Source organism: Amphibalanus amphitrite, unplaced genomic scaffold (assembly GCF_019059575.1).
Source record: "Amphibalanus amphitrite isolate SeventyFive unplaced genomic scaffold, NRLGWU_Aamphi_draft 001482F_arrow, whole genome shotgun sequence".
Taxonomy (NCBI): Eukaryota; Metazoa; Arthropoda; class Thecostraca; order Balanomorpha; family Balanidae; genus Amphibalanus; species Amphibalanus amphitrite.
The window spans coordinates 113,584-125,606 of record NW_024882975.1 but is presented as its reverse complement, the minus strand read 5'-3'; the positions used below and the strand labels follow the sequence as shown (position 1 = coordinate 125,606).

The following is a 12,023-nucleotide window of genomic DNA, read 5'->3' as shown; positions in this document are numbered from 1 at the left end:
AAAAAAAAAATGCTGGTGAGACTAGGTCCATAAGCTAAGATCTCAGATCTTGGAGAGGGTGACTTACCTGACTTGACTTACCGAAGACGCCAGACCGCAGCAGCCCATTTCTATCACTTCGCAGCTGTCTAGTGTCTAGCAATACAGGCTCGGAAATGTCACTTTCGGCAGTACCGTACCTGTGCCCTGCAGTCAATATCGCACGGATATATTTCACAAGTGAAAGCTGTCATGTGACCACGTTTCGAGACTTGGCATATGCAGTTTATGTGTAATTTAGTACTAGCGTATGCCTGACATTAAGTGGTTTGTACATGTGAACGCAGCGAATCGATAGGTCACCTGTGACTAGTTAACAAATAACGTATTCGTTCTGATATGTGGGTCGCCCTGCCGAGTTCTAACCCTGTCAGTGCGGTGATTATGGGTTCACTGACCCTTCCCGTTCCCGTGACTGGTGGCACTCAAACACTGACCCCTGCCTCAGGTCAGCCTCCTGCCTCAGTCCCCTGCCTCAGTCCCCTGCCTCATTCCCACCCGTGCCACCGGCACGTGACTCGCGCGTTACGCCGCTGCAGGGGCCGAACAAAACATTACGTAGCTGCTCGTTACCTCGTTTGTCACGGCCATGGTGAGGTACGGGGCTGAGGCAGCTACCCAACGATCGTGCTGAGACCTGTGAGGTGTCAGGTGTAGCTCGTTTTTATATAGGCAATTTGCCTACGAATTTGGGCCAAAGTTGCCCGTTTTGGCCACTGTGGCCTAACCTGATTACGATGGCTAGAATCAGCGTACGATGTTAATTTCGCAGTGGGTTTGATTTCCTGCCAGAGACACACTGTCCTCCGATGTCGTGCTATAGCACAACGGCCTTGTGTTGTAATGGTATGTCATTGTTTCCGTACACAGCCATTGACAGACCGGCTTTGACCAGCATCGCGATTCCGCCAGCAAGCTGAACAAAATGTCGGCTGGATCTCACCGGAAATGGTGTCAGTCGATTCCAGATCCCGGCCTTACATGTGATGTATCGAAAGATATCCACGCAGTTGGCCGGAGCATTGAATAGAACAGAACCTCCCGTCGAGCGCCGGCCGAGCGTGCTAGAAAGCGCCAGACGTACTTCAAAGTCGAGATGGAAATCGACCATTTGGCCGCGCTCCATACGAGACCGGCTCCCGGCTCTGCTGCGCGGGCTCATGTGGCCAGGGGAACGAGGCTCGTTCAGCGCACGATTCTCATTCTTCCCCCGCTTAACGTTGTGCAGAAGCTCGTTTTGTGGTTCATGACCTATGCATCACGATATTTGCATTACTTCAGCGGATCGAACGGTAGCAACTTTTACCAATCGGATGGGTCAAGGCTTGCGCAACCAGCTCTGCTACCGTGAGCGCTGGCCTTGTCACCTCCTCCATTCAAAACGCTCGCACTAAATGTAATAAAAATCTGTCGCAGTGATCTGCTTTGTTAGTTTCTCGCTTCTGCTGTTGACTTAGTAGAGGGTAGTAGTGGCATGTGTTATTCTTCTCGTGTCTAAACAAAGCTCGCAGAACGGTGCTTCCATCTCCGTGTCCCAGGCCTTCGCCGACCTCCCATCGCAGGGCCGTGCTGTAAAAGCACATACCACAGCCCCGGTAGAGCACTTCGCTCTCCGCGAACGGCCTCTTCGGTCGCCCTATTCGCGAGCCTTCATCAGCCCCGAGGTGCTCAGGGCCGAGTCATGGCGCCTGAGATAGGTCTGCGGGAGTTGATCGCACATTGGGCAGCCCCATGGTTGACCCAGGTGTCCTTAAGCGCTGTGAGGGGCGGAATGGAATGTTGATTAATGTTTCATAGCGCTGTCGACGCCTCTGGCTATTTTACTACATTTCTGATAAAGGAAGCCTTTCCTGGAGCTTCCAAATCTCACTAGCTCTGAAAGTTTCCATGAATCCCGTAGTGTGCTTCTTTTTTCGGCGTCTCCCGGCACTTTTCTGCGCCCCTAGCGTCGAATGCTCTCAGTCTGCACCTCAGCGACCTTCGCTCAACTCTGCACGACTCTCTCAGACTGTGATATCACCTCTCGCGCTACAAACTGAGCCCCATCCTCGAAATGTCCGGGAGTGGCGAGTGTTTGTCGGACGGGTGAAATGGCGTGCCGTTACATTAACGGTAGCTGCAGCTCCTCGCCTCACCCCAGGGGACCGGTCGTTACGACGCTGTCACGGCGCCGAGTCTCCCCGAAGACACAGGCTGCATGGGTCAGTTGAGACGAGGGATTGGGCCGACCAACCTGCTCCAACTAAGTGGCTCATGTGCTCCTGGCTGCGACACGGACTTGGCACGAGCCTGCACTTCGGTTAACAGCCGGCGTGGGGCGACTACTGAGTAATTACCGACTGCAGAGGGTCCTGCTTGCCCCGGGTCGCACAGTAGCTGCAGCAGTGGTTTAATCAAGCATTAACGGGACGTTGAATCGTGATTAGCGGGCCGAGGTGACACGACGCGACACCGAGCCAGTGGGGTCCAGGGAAGGGGGAGGGGGAGGGGGGCGATAACGAGAAGGGTGGAGAAGAACAAACAGAACCGCGGCGGCCCGCCGTGGTCGGCCGACAACACGCGCAGTGTGAGCCGAGCCGCGGTGCACGAGGGGTGCGCGGAGTGTTTCTCGCGCGGCGCGCGCGACGAACGCGATATAAGTGCGCGGTTTGGTGTACGGAATAACAGGACAACATCAACGGAGCGACAGGAGACGGACGCAGGATGACAGGTGGGCGCAGCGATAGGCTGCGGGGGGGAGGGAAGAATCTAGGTAGAACGGCCACGAGGAGACGGGATGGGGGGGGGGGGGTGGGACCGTTCGACGGGCGCTATAGAAGTGGGCGTGACGGAGAGGGGTGGGTATCTAGTTGACCACGACACCGTGCGCCTAGAGAGGCCAGCATCTGTGGTCCCCGTCGTGCCATGGCCACGGCCGACGGGTGTGACCTGATCCGTATATGCCGTGTGCACAGGAGGACCTGGCAACTGTGGTCCCCGTCGTGTCATGGCCACGGCCGACGGGTGTGACCTGATCCGTACATGCCATGTGCACAGGATGACCTGGCAACTGTGGTCCCCGTCGTGTCATGGCCACGGCCGACGGGTGTGACCTGATCCGTACATGCCGTGTGCACAGGAGGACCTGGCAACTGTGGTCCCCGTCGTGTCATGGCCACGGCCGACGGGTGTGACCTGATCCGTACATGCCGTGGGAACAGGAGGACCTGGCAACTGTGGTCCCCGTCGTGCCATGGCCACGGCCGACGGGTGTGACCTGATCCGTACATGCCGTGTGAACAGGATGACCTGGCAACTGTGGTCCCCGTCGTGTCATGGCCACGGCCGACGGGTGTGACCTGATCCGTACATGCCGTGTGAACAGGATGACCGGGCAACTGTGGTCCCCGTCGTGTCATGGCCACGGCCGACGGGTGTGACCTGATCCGTACATGACGTGTGAACAGGATGACCTGGCAACTGTGGTCCCCGTCGTGTCATGGCCACGGCCGACGGGTGTGACCTGATCCGTATATTCCGTGTGCACAGGAGGACCTGGCAACTGTGGTCCCCGTCGTGTCATGGCCACGGCCGACGGGTGTGACCTGATCCGTACATGCCGTGTGAACAGGATGACCTGGCAACTGTGGTCCCCGTCGTGTCATGGCCACGGCCGACGGGTGTGACCTGATCCGTATATGCCGTGTGCACAGGAGGACCTGGCAACTGTGGTCCCCGTCGTGCCATGGCCACGGCCGACGGGTGTGACCTGATCCGTACATGCCGTGTGAACAGGATGACCTGGCAACTGTGGTCCCCGTCGTGTCATGGCCACGGCCGACGGGTGTGACCTGATCCGTACATGCCGTGTGAACAGGATGACCTGGCAACTGTGGTCCCCGTCGTGTCATGGCCACGGCCGACGGGTGTGACCTGATCCGTACATGACGTGTGAACAGGATGACCTGGCAACTGTGGTCCCCGTCGTGTCATGGCCACGGCCGACGGGTGTGACCTGATCCGTATATGCCGTGTGCACAGGGGGACCTGGCAACTGTGGTCCCCGTCGTGCCATGGCCACGACCGGCGGGTGTGACCTGATCCGTACATGCCGTGTGAACAGGATGACCTGGCAACTGTGGTCCCCGTCGTGTCATGGCCACGGCCGACGGGTGTGACCTGATCCGCACATGCCGTGCGAACAGGATGACCTGGCAACTGTGGTCCCCGTCGTGCCATGGCCACGGCCGACGGGTGTGACCTGATCCATATATGCCGTGTGCACAGGAGGACCTGGCAACTGTGGTCCCCGTCGTGTCATGGCCACGGCCGACGGGTGTGACCTGATCCGTACATGCCGTGTGAACAGGATGACCGGGCAACTGTGGTCCCCGTCGTGTCATGGCCACGGCCGACGGGTGTGACCTGATCCGTACATGCCGTGTGCACAGGACGACCGGGCAACTGTGGTCCCCGTCGTGTCATGGCCACGGCCGACGGGTGAGACCTGATCCGTACATGCGTGTGCACAGGAGGACCTGGCAACTGTGGTCCCCGTCGAGCCATATCTGGCCCGACGACGGGTGTGACCTGACACGTGACGTAAATCGCGAGTTCTACCCGGCAGGTAATGGTGCGAACTGATCCAGAACAGGCGGGCACGTGTAGGAGAGGGGCGGGCATCTGGTGGCCTCCATCGGGGCGCGGCGGCATTGGGAGAGACGGCAATTTAGTGGTGTCAATCGTAGCTTGAATCTGTGGAATTCCGATTTTGTCCAATGTCCAATTCGGAATTCGGTTGGACAATGACGGCAGGCTTTGGACAACTTTGGACAATCATTGCTACACCTCAGCATTTTATAAAGCAATCGTGGTTAACACTGATTGGCGAATAGAAAGTTCAGCCTTTGAGATGATTAACACATTAAAGCTGCTAAAAATACAAAAGAAAAAAAAAAATAGATAACAGTGTTAAGTGTAAACTATTGCGTAGGTTTCGGACATCTTTGGACAAATGGTTGGCTTAAACATTTTGGACGGAAATCGACGTAAGCATTGGAATTGGACGGACATTGGACATACATTTCTGAAACTAACACCACTAGACAGCATACGCCGAGGTGATAAAGACGAGGCGCCGTCAGCGAGGTGTTGTCGCGGCTGAGCAAATATTGGAGCTTACGACCGGTCGGGACGATAGCGGAGGGTGGGAGAGCAGAGCGGGAGAGTTTGAGGGCACGCAGCTGCGCGCTAAGACAAACAGGTCGGCCCTGCCGAGGCCCAGGGAGGGGAGATGGGGCGTTGGGAGCGGTCTCCAGCGGCGGCTGGGTTCTGGGGAGGGGCTGGTCATAACGGAGGGTGGGGGTGGGGGGGGGGAAGGGAGATACCTACACTTGGCTGGACATGTGCGTCGGGTAGGTCGAAATAGTCAGTGTCACTTTGCGGTGCAGTGATGGATTCCAGACTGGGTGTGTGCGCAGAATAGACCGCCCCAGTCAGTGTCACGCCGCCGTACAGAGATGCATTGTATGTCGGCTAGCCGGGTGCCCCGGGCGCCCCGATTTCGGCTGGCTTCGAGCGCTAGGCGGATTGATATGGTGAGTGTCACGCTGACGTGCCGCGGTGGTTCCCGGCTGGCTGTGTCGACTGCGGTCTTTTCCCAGGGCACGTATCAACAAGAAGGTTCATGTTAGACCGTTCCCAACGCTAAGTCGGAATGTAACTGCACAACTGCAGGTCGTCACTGTCCCGTCGCGGCGGCGGCCGCCGCTTGTGATACTGATGGGTCGGGCTTTCGAATGAGCCTGATCCGTACACCTGTCATATCCCTCGCCCGTGTGCGGCGTTCTGTTGCGTCTAGCGTGTGGGGAGGGGGTCAGTTGGACCCCCCCCCTCCCCCTGCCGTCCGGCTCCTGATTGGGCTGGAATGCCCAGGTCATCAGACCAGTTTCGGTCGCCAATGGGACGTCATTAAGCTCCGCCAAAGCGAGCCTCAAGGACGCATAGGTGGGCACGATCCGTTCCTCCGTTCCTCCGTTCCGGAACGCCGTTACAATTTTTAGGAACGGAGGAACGGACTCGTTACATTTTAAAAAGGGTAACGGACCAAGTAACTTCCGTTACATTGGTTGTCCGTTCCTCCGTTACAGTCCGTTCCTTCGTTCCTCCGTTACTTTTCGTTGTTCGAGCGTTGATCTTTCAGCTAACCCACAGACATTAATGCAGCAGCGGAATAGTGGATTATTGAGCAGCCCTGACTTGAAGACGGAAGATGGCCTCAGTGTACAGTGTACTGGCCTTCCGCAATGAGCCGGCGTTGCAGTATGTGTTCGCAAAGTTCAACACGGGCGTCCCTTCAAGCGCCTCAGTAGAGCGCAGGTTCTCAATGGGAAAAGATGTGCTACGTGCAAAAAGGGCTACCCTCTCAGAAAGTGGCAGCGGAACATCTTCAATTAAAGAGGGGGGGGGGGGGGGGGGGGCACTGCCGACTCTTTGTCCCATTCTTTCCATGCAACGCACATAGGGCTAATGTTAAAATGCCAAAATCAAAGGGGGCACGGTGCACCGGTGCCCCTCCCCCCCTTTGGGGTGTTTGGCGGTGGCTCGCACAGAGCTGGAGGCGAAGATAAACCCGGGTGTTGACGGCCTTTCACAGCCAAACAGGGAGAGGAGTTGATCGGAGGACACGCTAATCAAGCATTAACGGGACGTTGAATCGTGATTAGCGGGCCGAGGTGACACGACGCGACACCGAGCCAGTGGGGTCCAGGGAAGGGGGAGGGGGAGGGGGGCGATAACGAGAAGGGTGGAGAAGAACAAACAGAACCGCGGCGGCCCGCCGTGGTCGGCCGACAACACGCGCAGTGTGAGCCGAGCCGCGGTGCACGAGGGGTGCGCGGAGTGTTTGCCCACCCACCATCCCCATCATCACCGTCCTGTCCTTTGTTCCCAACCGACCCTCGTCGTCCACCCGGGTTTGACGAAGCGGTGGCTCGCACAGAGCTGGAGGCGAAGATAAACCCGGGTGTTGACGGCCTTTCACAGCCAAACAGGGAGAGGAGTTGATCGGAGGACACGCTAACGGATGTTGATGAGACTCTAATCCGACAAAGTCCTGATTGATTTCATTCATGCTGAATCCATTAGTGTCTGAAGAGTAAACTGAACATACGCCTTGGGGTTTGTCGGATGTGCCTTGCTATTTTTAGCTTCATGCTATGTGCGGCACGCTCCGCGCCATTCGACGAGACAAACCGCGTACATTCATTTTCATTGATGAAGTGCTCAATGCAAATTGCATAAATGTCTAGCCTAAATACAGTCAGTGGTTCTATTAACCGTTACGAGCGCTTGATTGTTTTGTAAGAAGGCAGCTGTACAATATTACATAACATCCGGACCAACTGGACTGACTTGTTGGAAAGGTCAGCACCCCTAAGTGTCGCGGAAGAGTCTACATTCTTTGGGCAATTTTCGATGCATCGCCTCGATAAGCGGATCACGAACCCTGGCTCTGGACTGTACTGTATTGACGAGTGTCACATGTCTGTCAGTACGAACAGATTGTGGTCACATCATTTATTATTTGGCTGTGAGCACAACGGAAGGCATCTGTGCGAAACTCCATGAACCGTCTCAGGGCCTTTGACTGGCAATCCTATCAGATTAACTAAGACCTTCCTCGATATTTAAAACCCCAAAACGCATGTCAACCCAGGGTATATTGAATTAGGGGGTAGGACCAAGTTCAGTAGGCATGATCTCAGCAATTATCTTGTTTTATATGGCGAAGTTCATTATCACAATATTATTTTATATATAATTAAGTTTGTCTATCTCGGTTTTACGAAAAATAGCAGGGCAACAAAGATAAATTTCGCGAAAAATAATTTTGGTTGGAAACATCCATTCTGGTATGCAAAATTCAGTATGAAGCCCAGTATGGTGACCGTCTACTGTGCTTCCAAGGCTGAGTACTTGATATCAGCAGGAGTTGTTTACTATTTTGCCTTACGTTGCTAGGTGGTTGCTAGGGAGCTAAGGATACTCTCTTGCGCGATCATTTGCACTTATTTTTCCTCATTATATCGACATGTTGCTGTTTCTGAGACCTAGCTCATGCTAAGAAAAAAGCAGTTTTCTTAAAATGTGTATTTAAGTGCCGTAGTATTAACGCAGCTCTGCAATTCTGCCTAAATATCTCTAAAATCCTGACTTCCCGGAAAATTGTTGGTGGTGATGGGGATCGAGCCCGTCGATGAAAAGTAAGTCAATATTCAAAGGCTTCAAAACGTTATTTTTTGTTGTTCTGTGAAATAGCAATGCAAAGACCGATGACAGTGTCGTTGTTGAGCTTTCCAATGAAGCATTGCAATTAGTAGTAAGGTTATTATCGCCTAAGATATCTTCCATCAAATAATAGAATTCTGTCATTGTCTTGCTGTAGAGCAGGGTTACTTTCAGTCTCTTGGGAACACGATTTGCCGGTCTCAGATCGAAAAACACTTCAAAAAGCGGTAATAGACAATGAAATTTCCCACCTGATAGCATCTCGGGTTTTTATATATCCTGTCTAGAATTTTCATAAATCAGACGTAAAAATGGCCAATTTCGTCAGATTCCGAATTTTTGCCTTTGGGTCTAATGTCAAGCATGGCTACTTTCAGTCTCTTGGGAACACGATTTCCGTACCTCAGATTGAAAAACACTTCGAAAGTCGCAGATAGTAGACGATTTAATCTACAAGATAGCATCTCGCTTTTTTCTGTATCTGGTCATGTATCTTCATAAAACCCTCTCAAATATAGTCAAGGGAAGGAGCATTAAAGTCTATGGATTTAGAAGAATTTTCATATCCGACTAGATTTGGGCTACCATGTCTGTCGACCGGGGGCCGTGTCAACCTACTTCAATAACATAACCTCTGTCACGCAGGTCATGTCGCTACTGTATTATTCAACACTGATATCCACGATATCTATCTCAGCACCGACATTTATCATCGGACAAAACTCTCGCTGTAGTGAGTGCTGGTACCTGTCACCCGTCACAACACTGCGTCACACCGTCACGGCGTCACGGCGTTATGGCTGTGTGACGGCTGTGGCCCGAAGGCTCCCGGGATGCATCAGACCAGAACCAACTGGTGGCGATTTAGCCACATCATGCCTCCCCCCTCCCCCCCGGTGGGAACGGGAGGGGGGGGGGGGGGTCGGGGCGTTTGGGAGTGACACGCTGATGTGTTTTGCCATTGCAGTTCGCAAGTTGTAATAGCAGTGTATGCTCGCCGCGGGTATGCCGAGCTGCAAAGTTTGTTAGCTTTAACAATGGTTGATGGCTGTGGGTGTACATAGAATTGTTTGACATGATTAATATGCGGTTAGTTTTAAGTGTCCGTGTTAACTGATGTCATTAATTGGTGTTGGGTGAAATCTGATCTTGTTCACAAGCAAGACAGGCTATTTTTTAGACTAGCCACATATTAACTGCAATTTCAGCATCATTATCGAGCCTAAAAGCCTAAATGCCTAAAAGCATTGATGGATCAAATGTAAACCTATCGCACTCGTGTGCCTACTCCTGTCACACGTCCTGCCGTTTCCATCAGCTCCTGCCAGCAACCTCAGTTCTGCATATCGCGGAGCTACTCACACCGGACCAAACCCTCGTCGGTGCTCGCGTCCTCGACGGGTGTGGGGCGCACGGCGGCGCACCTGGCTCCCCTGTCCCGTTCCCTCCCCCAGTGACGGGAGTTCTTGCCCGGGTCGGGGCGTGTAAACACATTGATCGCAGTGCAGACCGGCCGACGGGGCCGACGGGGGTGCGGCAGGGCGGGGTCTGTAGAGTGTCAGAACGACAGGTGAGCAGACTGACAGACTGATACAGGTGACAGACTGACTGACTGACTGACTGACGGAAGATGGAGCCACACACGGATGGACCGAAACATTTGCTGACATTTGTCACTTAAGTGGTCAGTGAGTGACCTTAACAAGCAGTTTTTTTCACGACGAACGGCACCTCGCACTCGCGGAAGTAGGTTTATGTATGCCTCAACTATGTAATTGTACAGTCCACATGGCTCTGTTTTAGGAACCTAACTGAACTGACCAGCGAGCAATCGTCTCATCAGATGATTGGTGAAAGTAACCTTGTTGCATAACCTAGCCTGTCAAGGGGAAATGTTTCCGCACTTCAATTCACTGACGATTGATAGCAAATTGCTATGCAAATGCATTGGGCGAGCAATTGGCTGAAATGGTCTGTGGCCTACATAATCTTGGTGTCGCGTTCAACCTTGATGCTATGCGAAGGGTGAATTATTTTTTTTCCACTTTAAAACTGCCGAGTGACCCTGAAAGTTTGCATGTCTCTAGAGCATGCTATCGCCGTTGACTTTCTCCACTGGGAGTCCGGTGTTTGTCGAATGTGGCGGAGTCGCCGGCGCTGGCCGTTAAAATTCCAGCAGGGCCGTGTTGTGCAGGCTCTGGAGAAGATAGACGTGTTCTCGAGTCGCAGCTGGCCTGGGGACCCGTTTCGGGGTGGAGCCAGCCAACACAAACAAAGGACAACACACGCTGACGATAATAGCCAGGAGAAAACCGGCTCTGTTTTCAAACACAAAGCTTTTAAGAAGTTGCCGATTTGCGACAAACATTTGAAACATCTGCACCGAACATTTGCGAGAAGACGTAAGACAGTACCCGAAGCGTTATTTTCTCCCAGGAAGTCGGGCTGACTGCTCAGTGCTCACATAGCGGCTCTGGCCGGCTGGGCTGGGTTACTTTGGTGACCTGACAGCACACTACAGAGCTGTCGCAGCTTGTTGGCTTGAGCTGTAGTAGATACAGGCGAGCTGGGCAGCTCTGCGCAGCTAGAGAATTATTCTGCGGAAATGCCGCGCAACCCGATGACTGTCCAGGATCCGGCACTGTACTTGTATTGTCGAGTCAGGTTGTCATGCGAGCCACTCTTGAGACTTGCCTCATTAGTGAAATATGCAGCTGCAGTTCAGTGGATGATGCTGAAGGTACTACCTAGGCAGCTGTGTTTTCATCTGGAAAAGTGCTTATTCCTGACGGCTTCAGGCGGCTCCAGGCGACAGCCTTGAGTAGTGAGGTTTGGCGCCGCTTTCTCGGCTCACCATGGAAGCAAGACACATTCAATATGGCGCCAGTGCTGCTTGTGTAGGCTTCTCATTTTCCAGTATCATTGGCTATGAATTCTGCTGGTGAACCGTTACGACCGATGAAGGAAACTGACCACCTGCCGGGACTTAATGTGGCACACGTGTCACGCAAGTGGCACGTGCCTTTCACGTGCCACACTCTCCGCATTTGGCGTTTCTGACGTAACAGCCGAACCGTGTGCATTTCGGTCACCCTCTGCCGGAGCTAATTGCTTTCGGGCTATGTTTTAACGGTGATAGTGCTCCCAGCTCTTCAGGCCGAGATAGGCCACTGAACTAACCTGGCGCCGCGCCGTGCAGGGGAGCGGCAGGTGGGGCGGCAGGTCCCGGGGCACACAGAGGTTATCGGGCACCGACCCTGTCTGCGCCTCCTGGTAACAGGGGCGGCGGTGTGTCCCTGTGGCGGGACAGCGACCATTGTATCTGTATCTGGGCGTGGTGCGAGTAGTGGGATGCTTGAAGAATGCGGATGGAGATGTGGTTCAGACTTGCTGGTCATTAGTAAGGAATAATAGGTCAGTGGTTCTGAACCGAACTAAGGTGCTCATGCTTCTTTTTTGGCGGGTTGATCCAGGTTTCTGTATACCGCTTTGAGTTAGAATATGCTGGGATGCGATGATTACGACCATAATCGTTTTTCATGGAATGTAAGCAATGTCGTACTGATTCGTTGGGTCTGTTACTTCAATGGCCTTGTAGTGAATAATGCCGTGGAATATATTGCCTTTGATCGCGTGATCGATTTAAAGAACGCCATCGGCTGTAGCTGGCGGGCGTTCTTTGAAGTGGACCATCAGCTGTGCCTCGTAACATTGCA

The 12,023-nt window shown here is 53.6% G+C and overlaps 1 protein-coding gene across 1 annotated transcript in view; it reads left to right on the top strand.

Moving 5' to 3' along the window:
• Positions 1 to 12,023, top strand: part of LOC122373349 — a 129,705-nt gene that overhangs the window by 13,940 nt on the left and 103,742 nt on the right. The window lies entirely within an intron of this gene.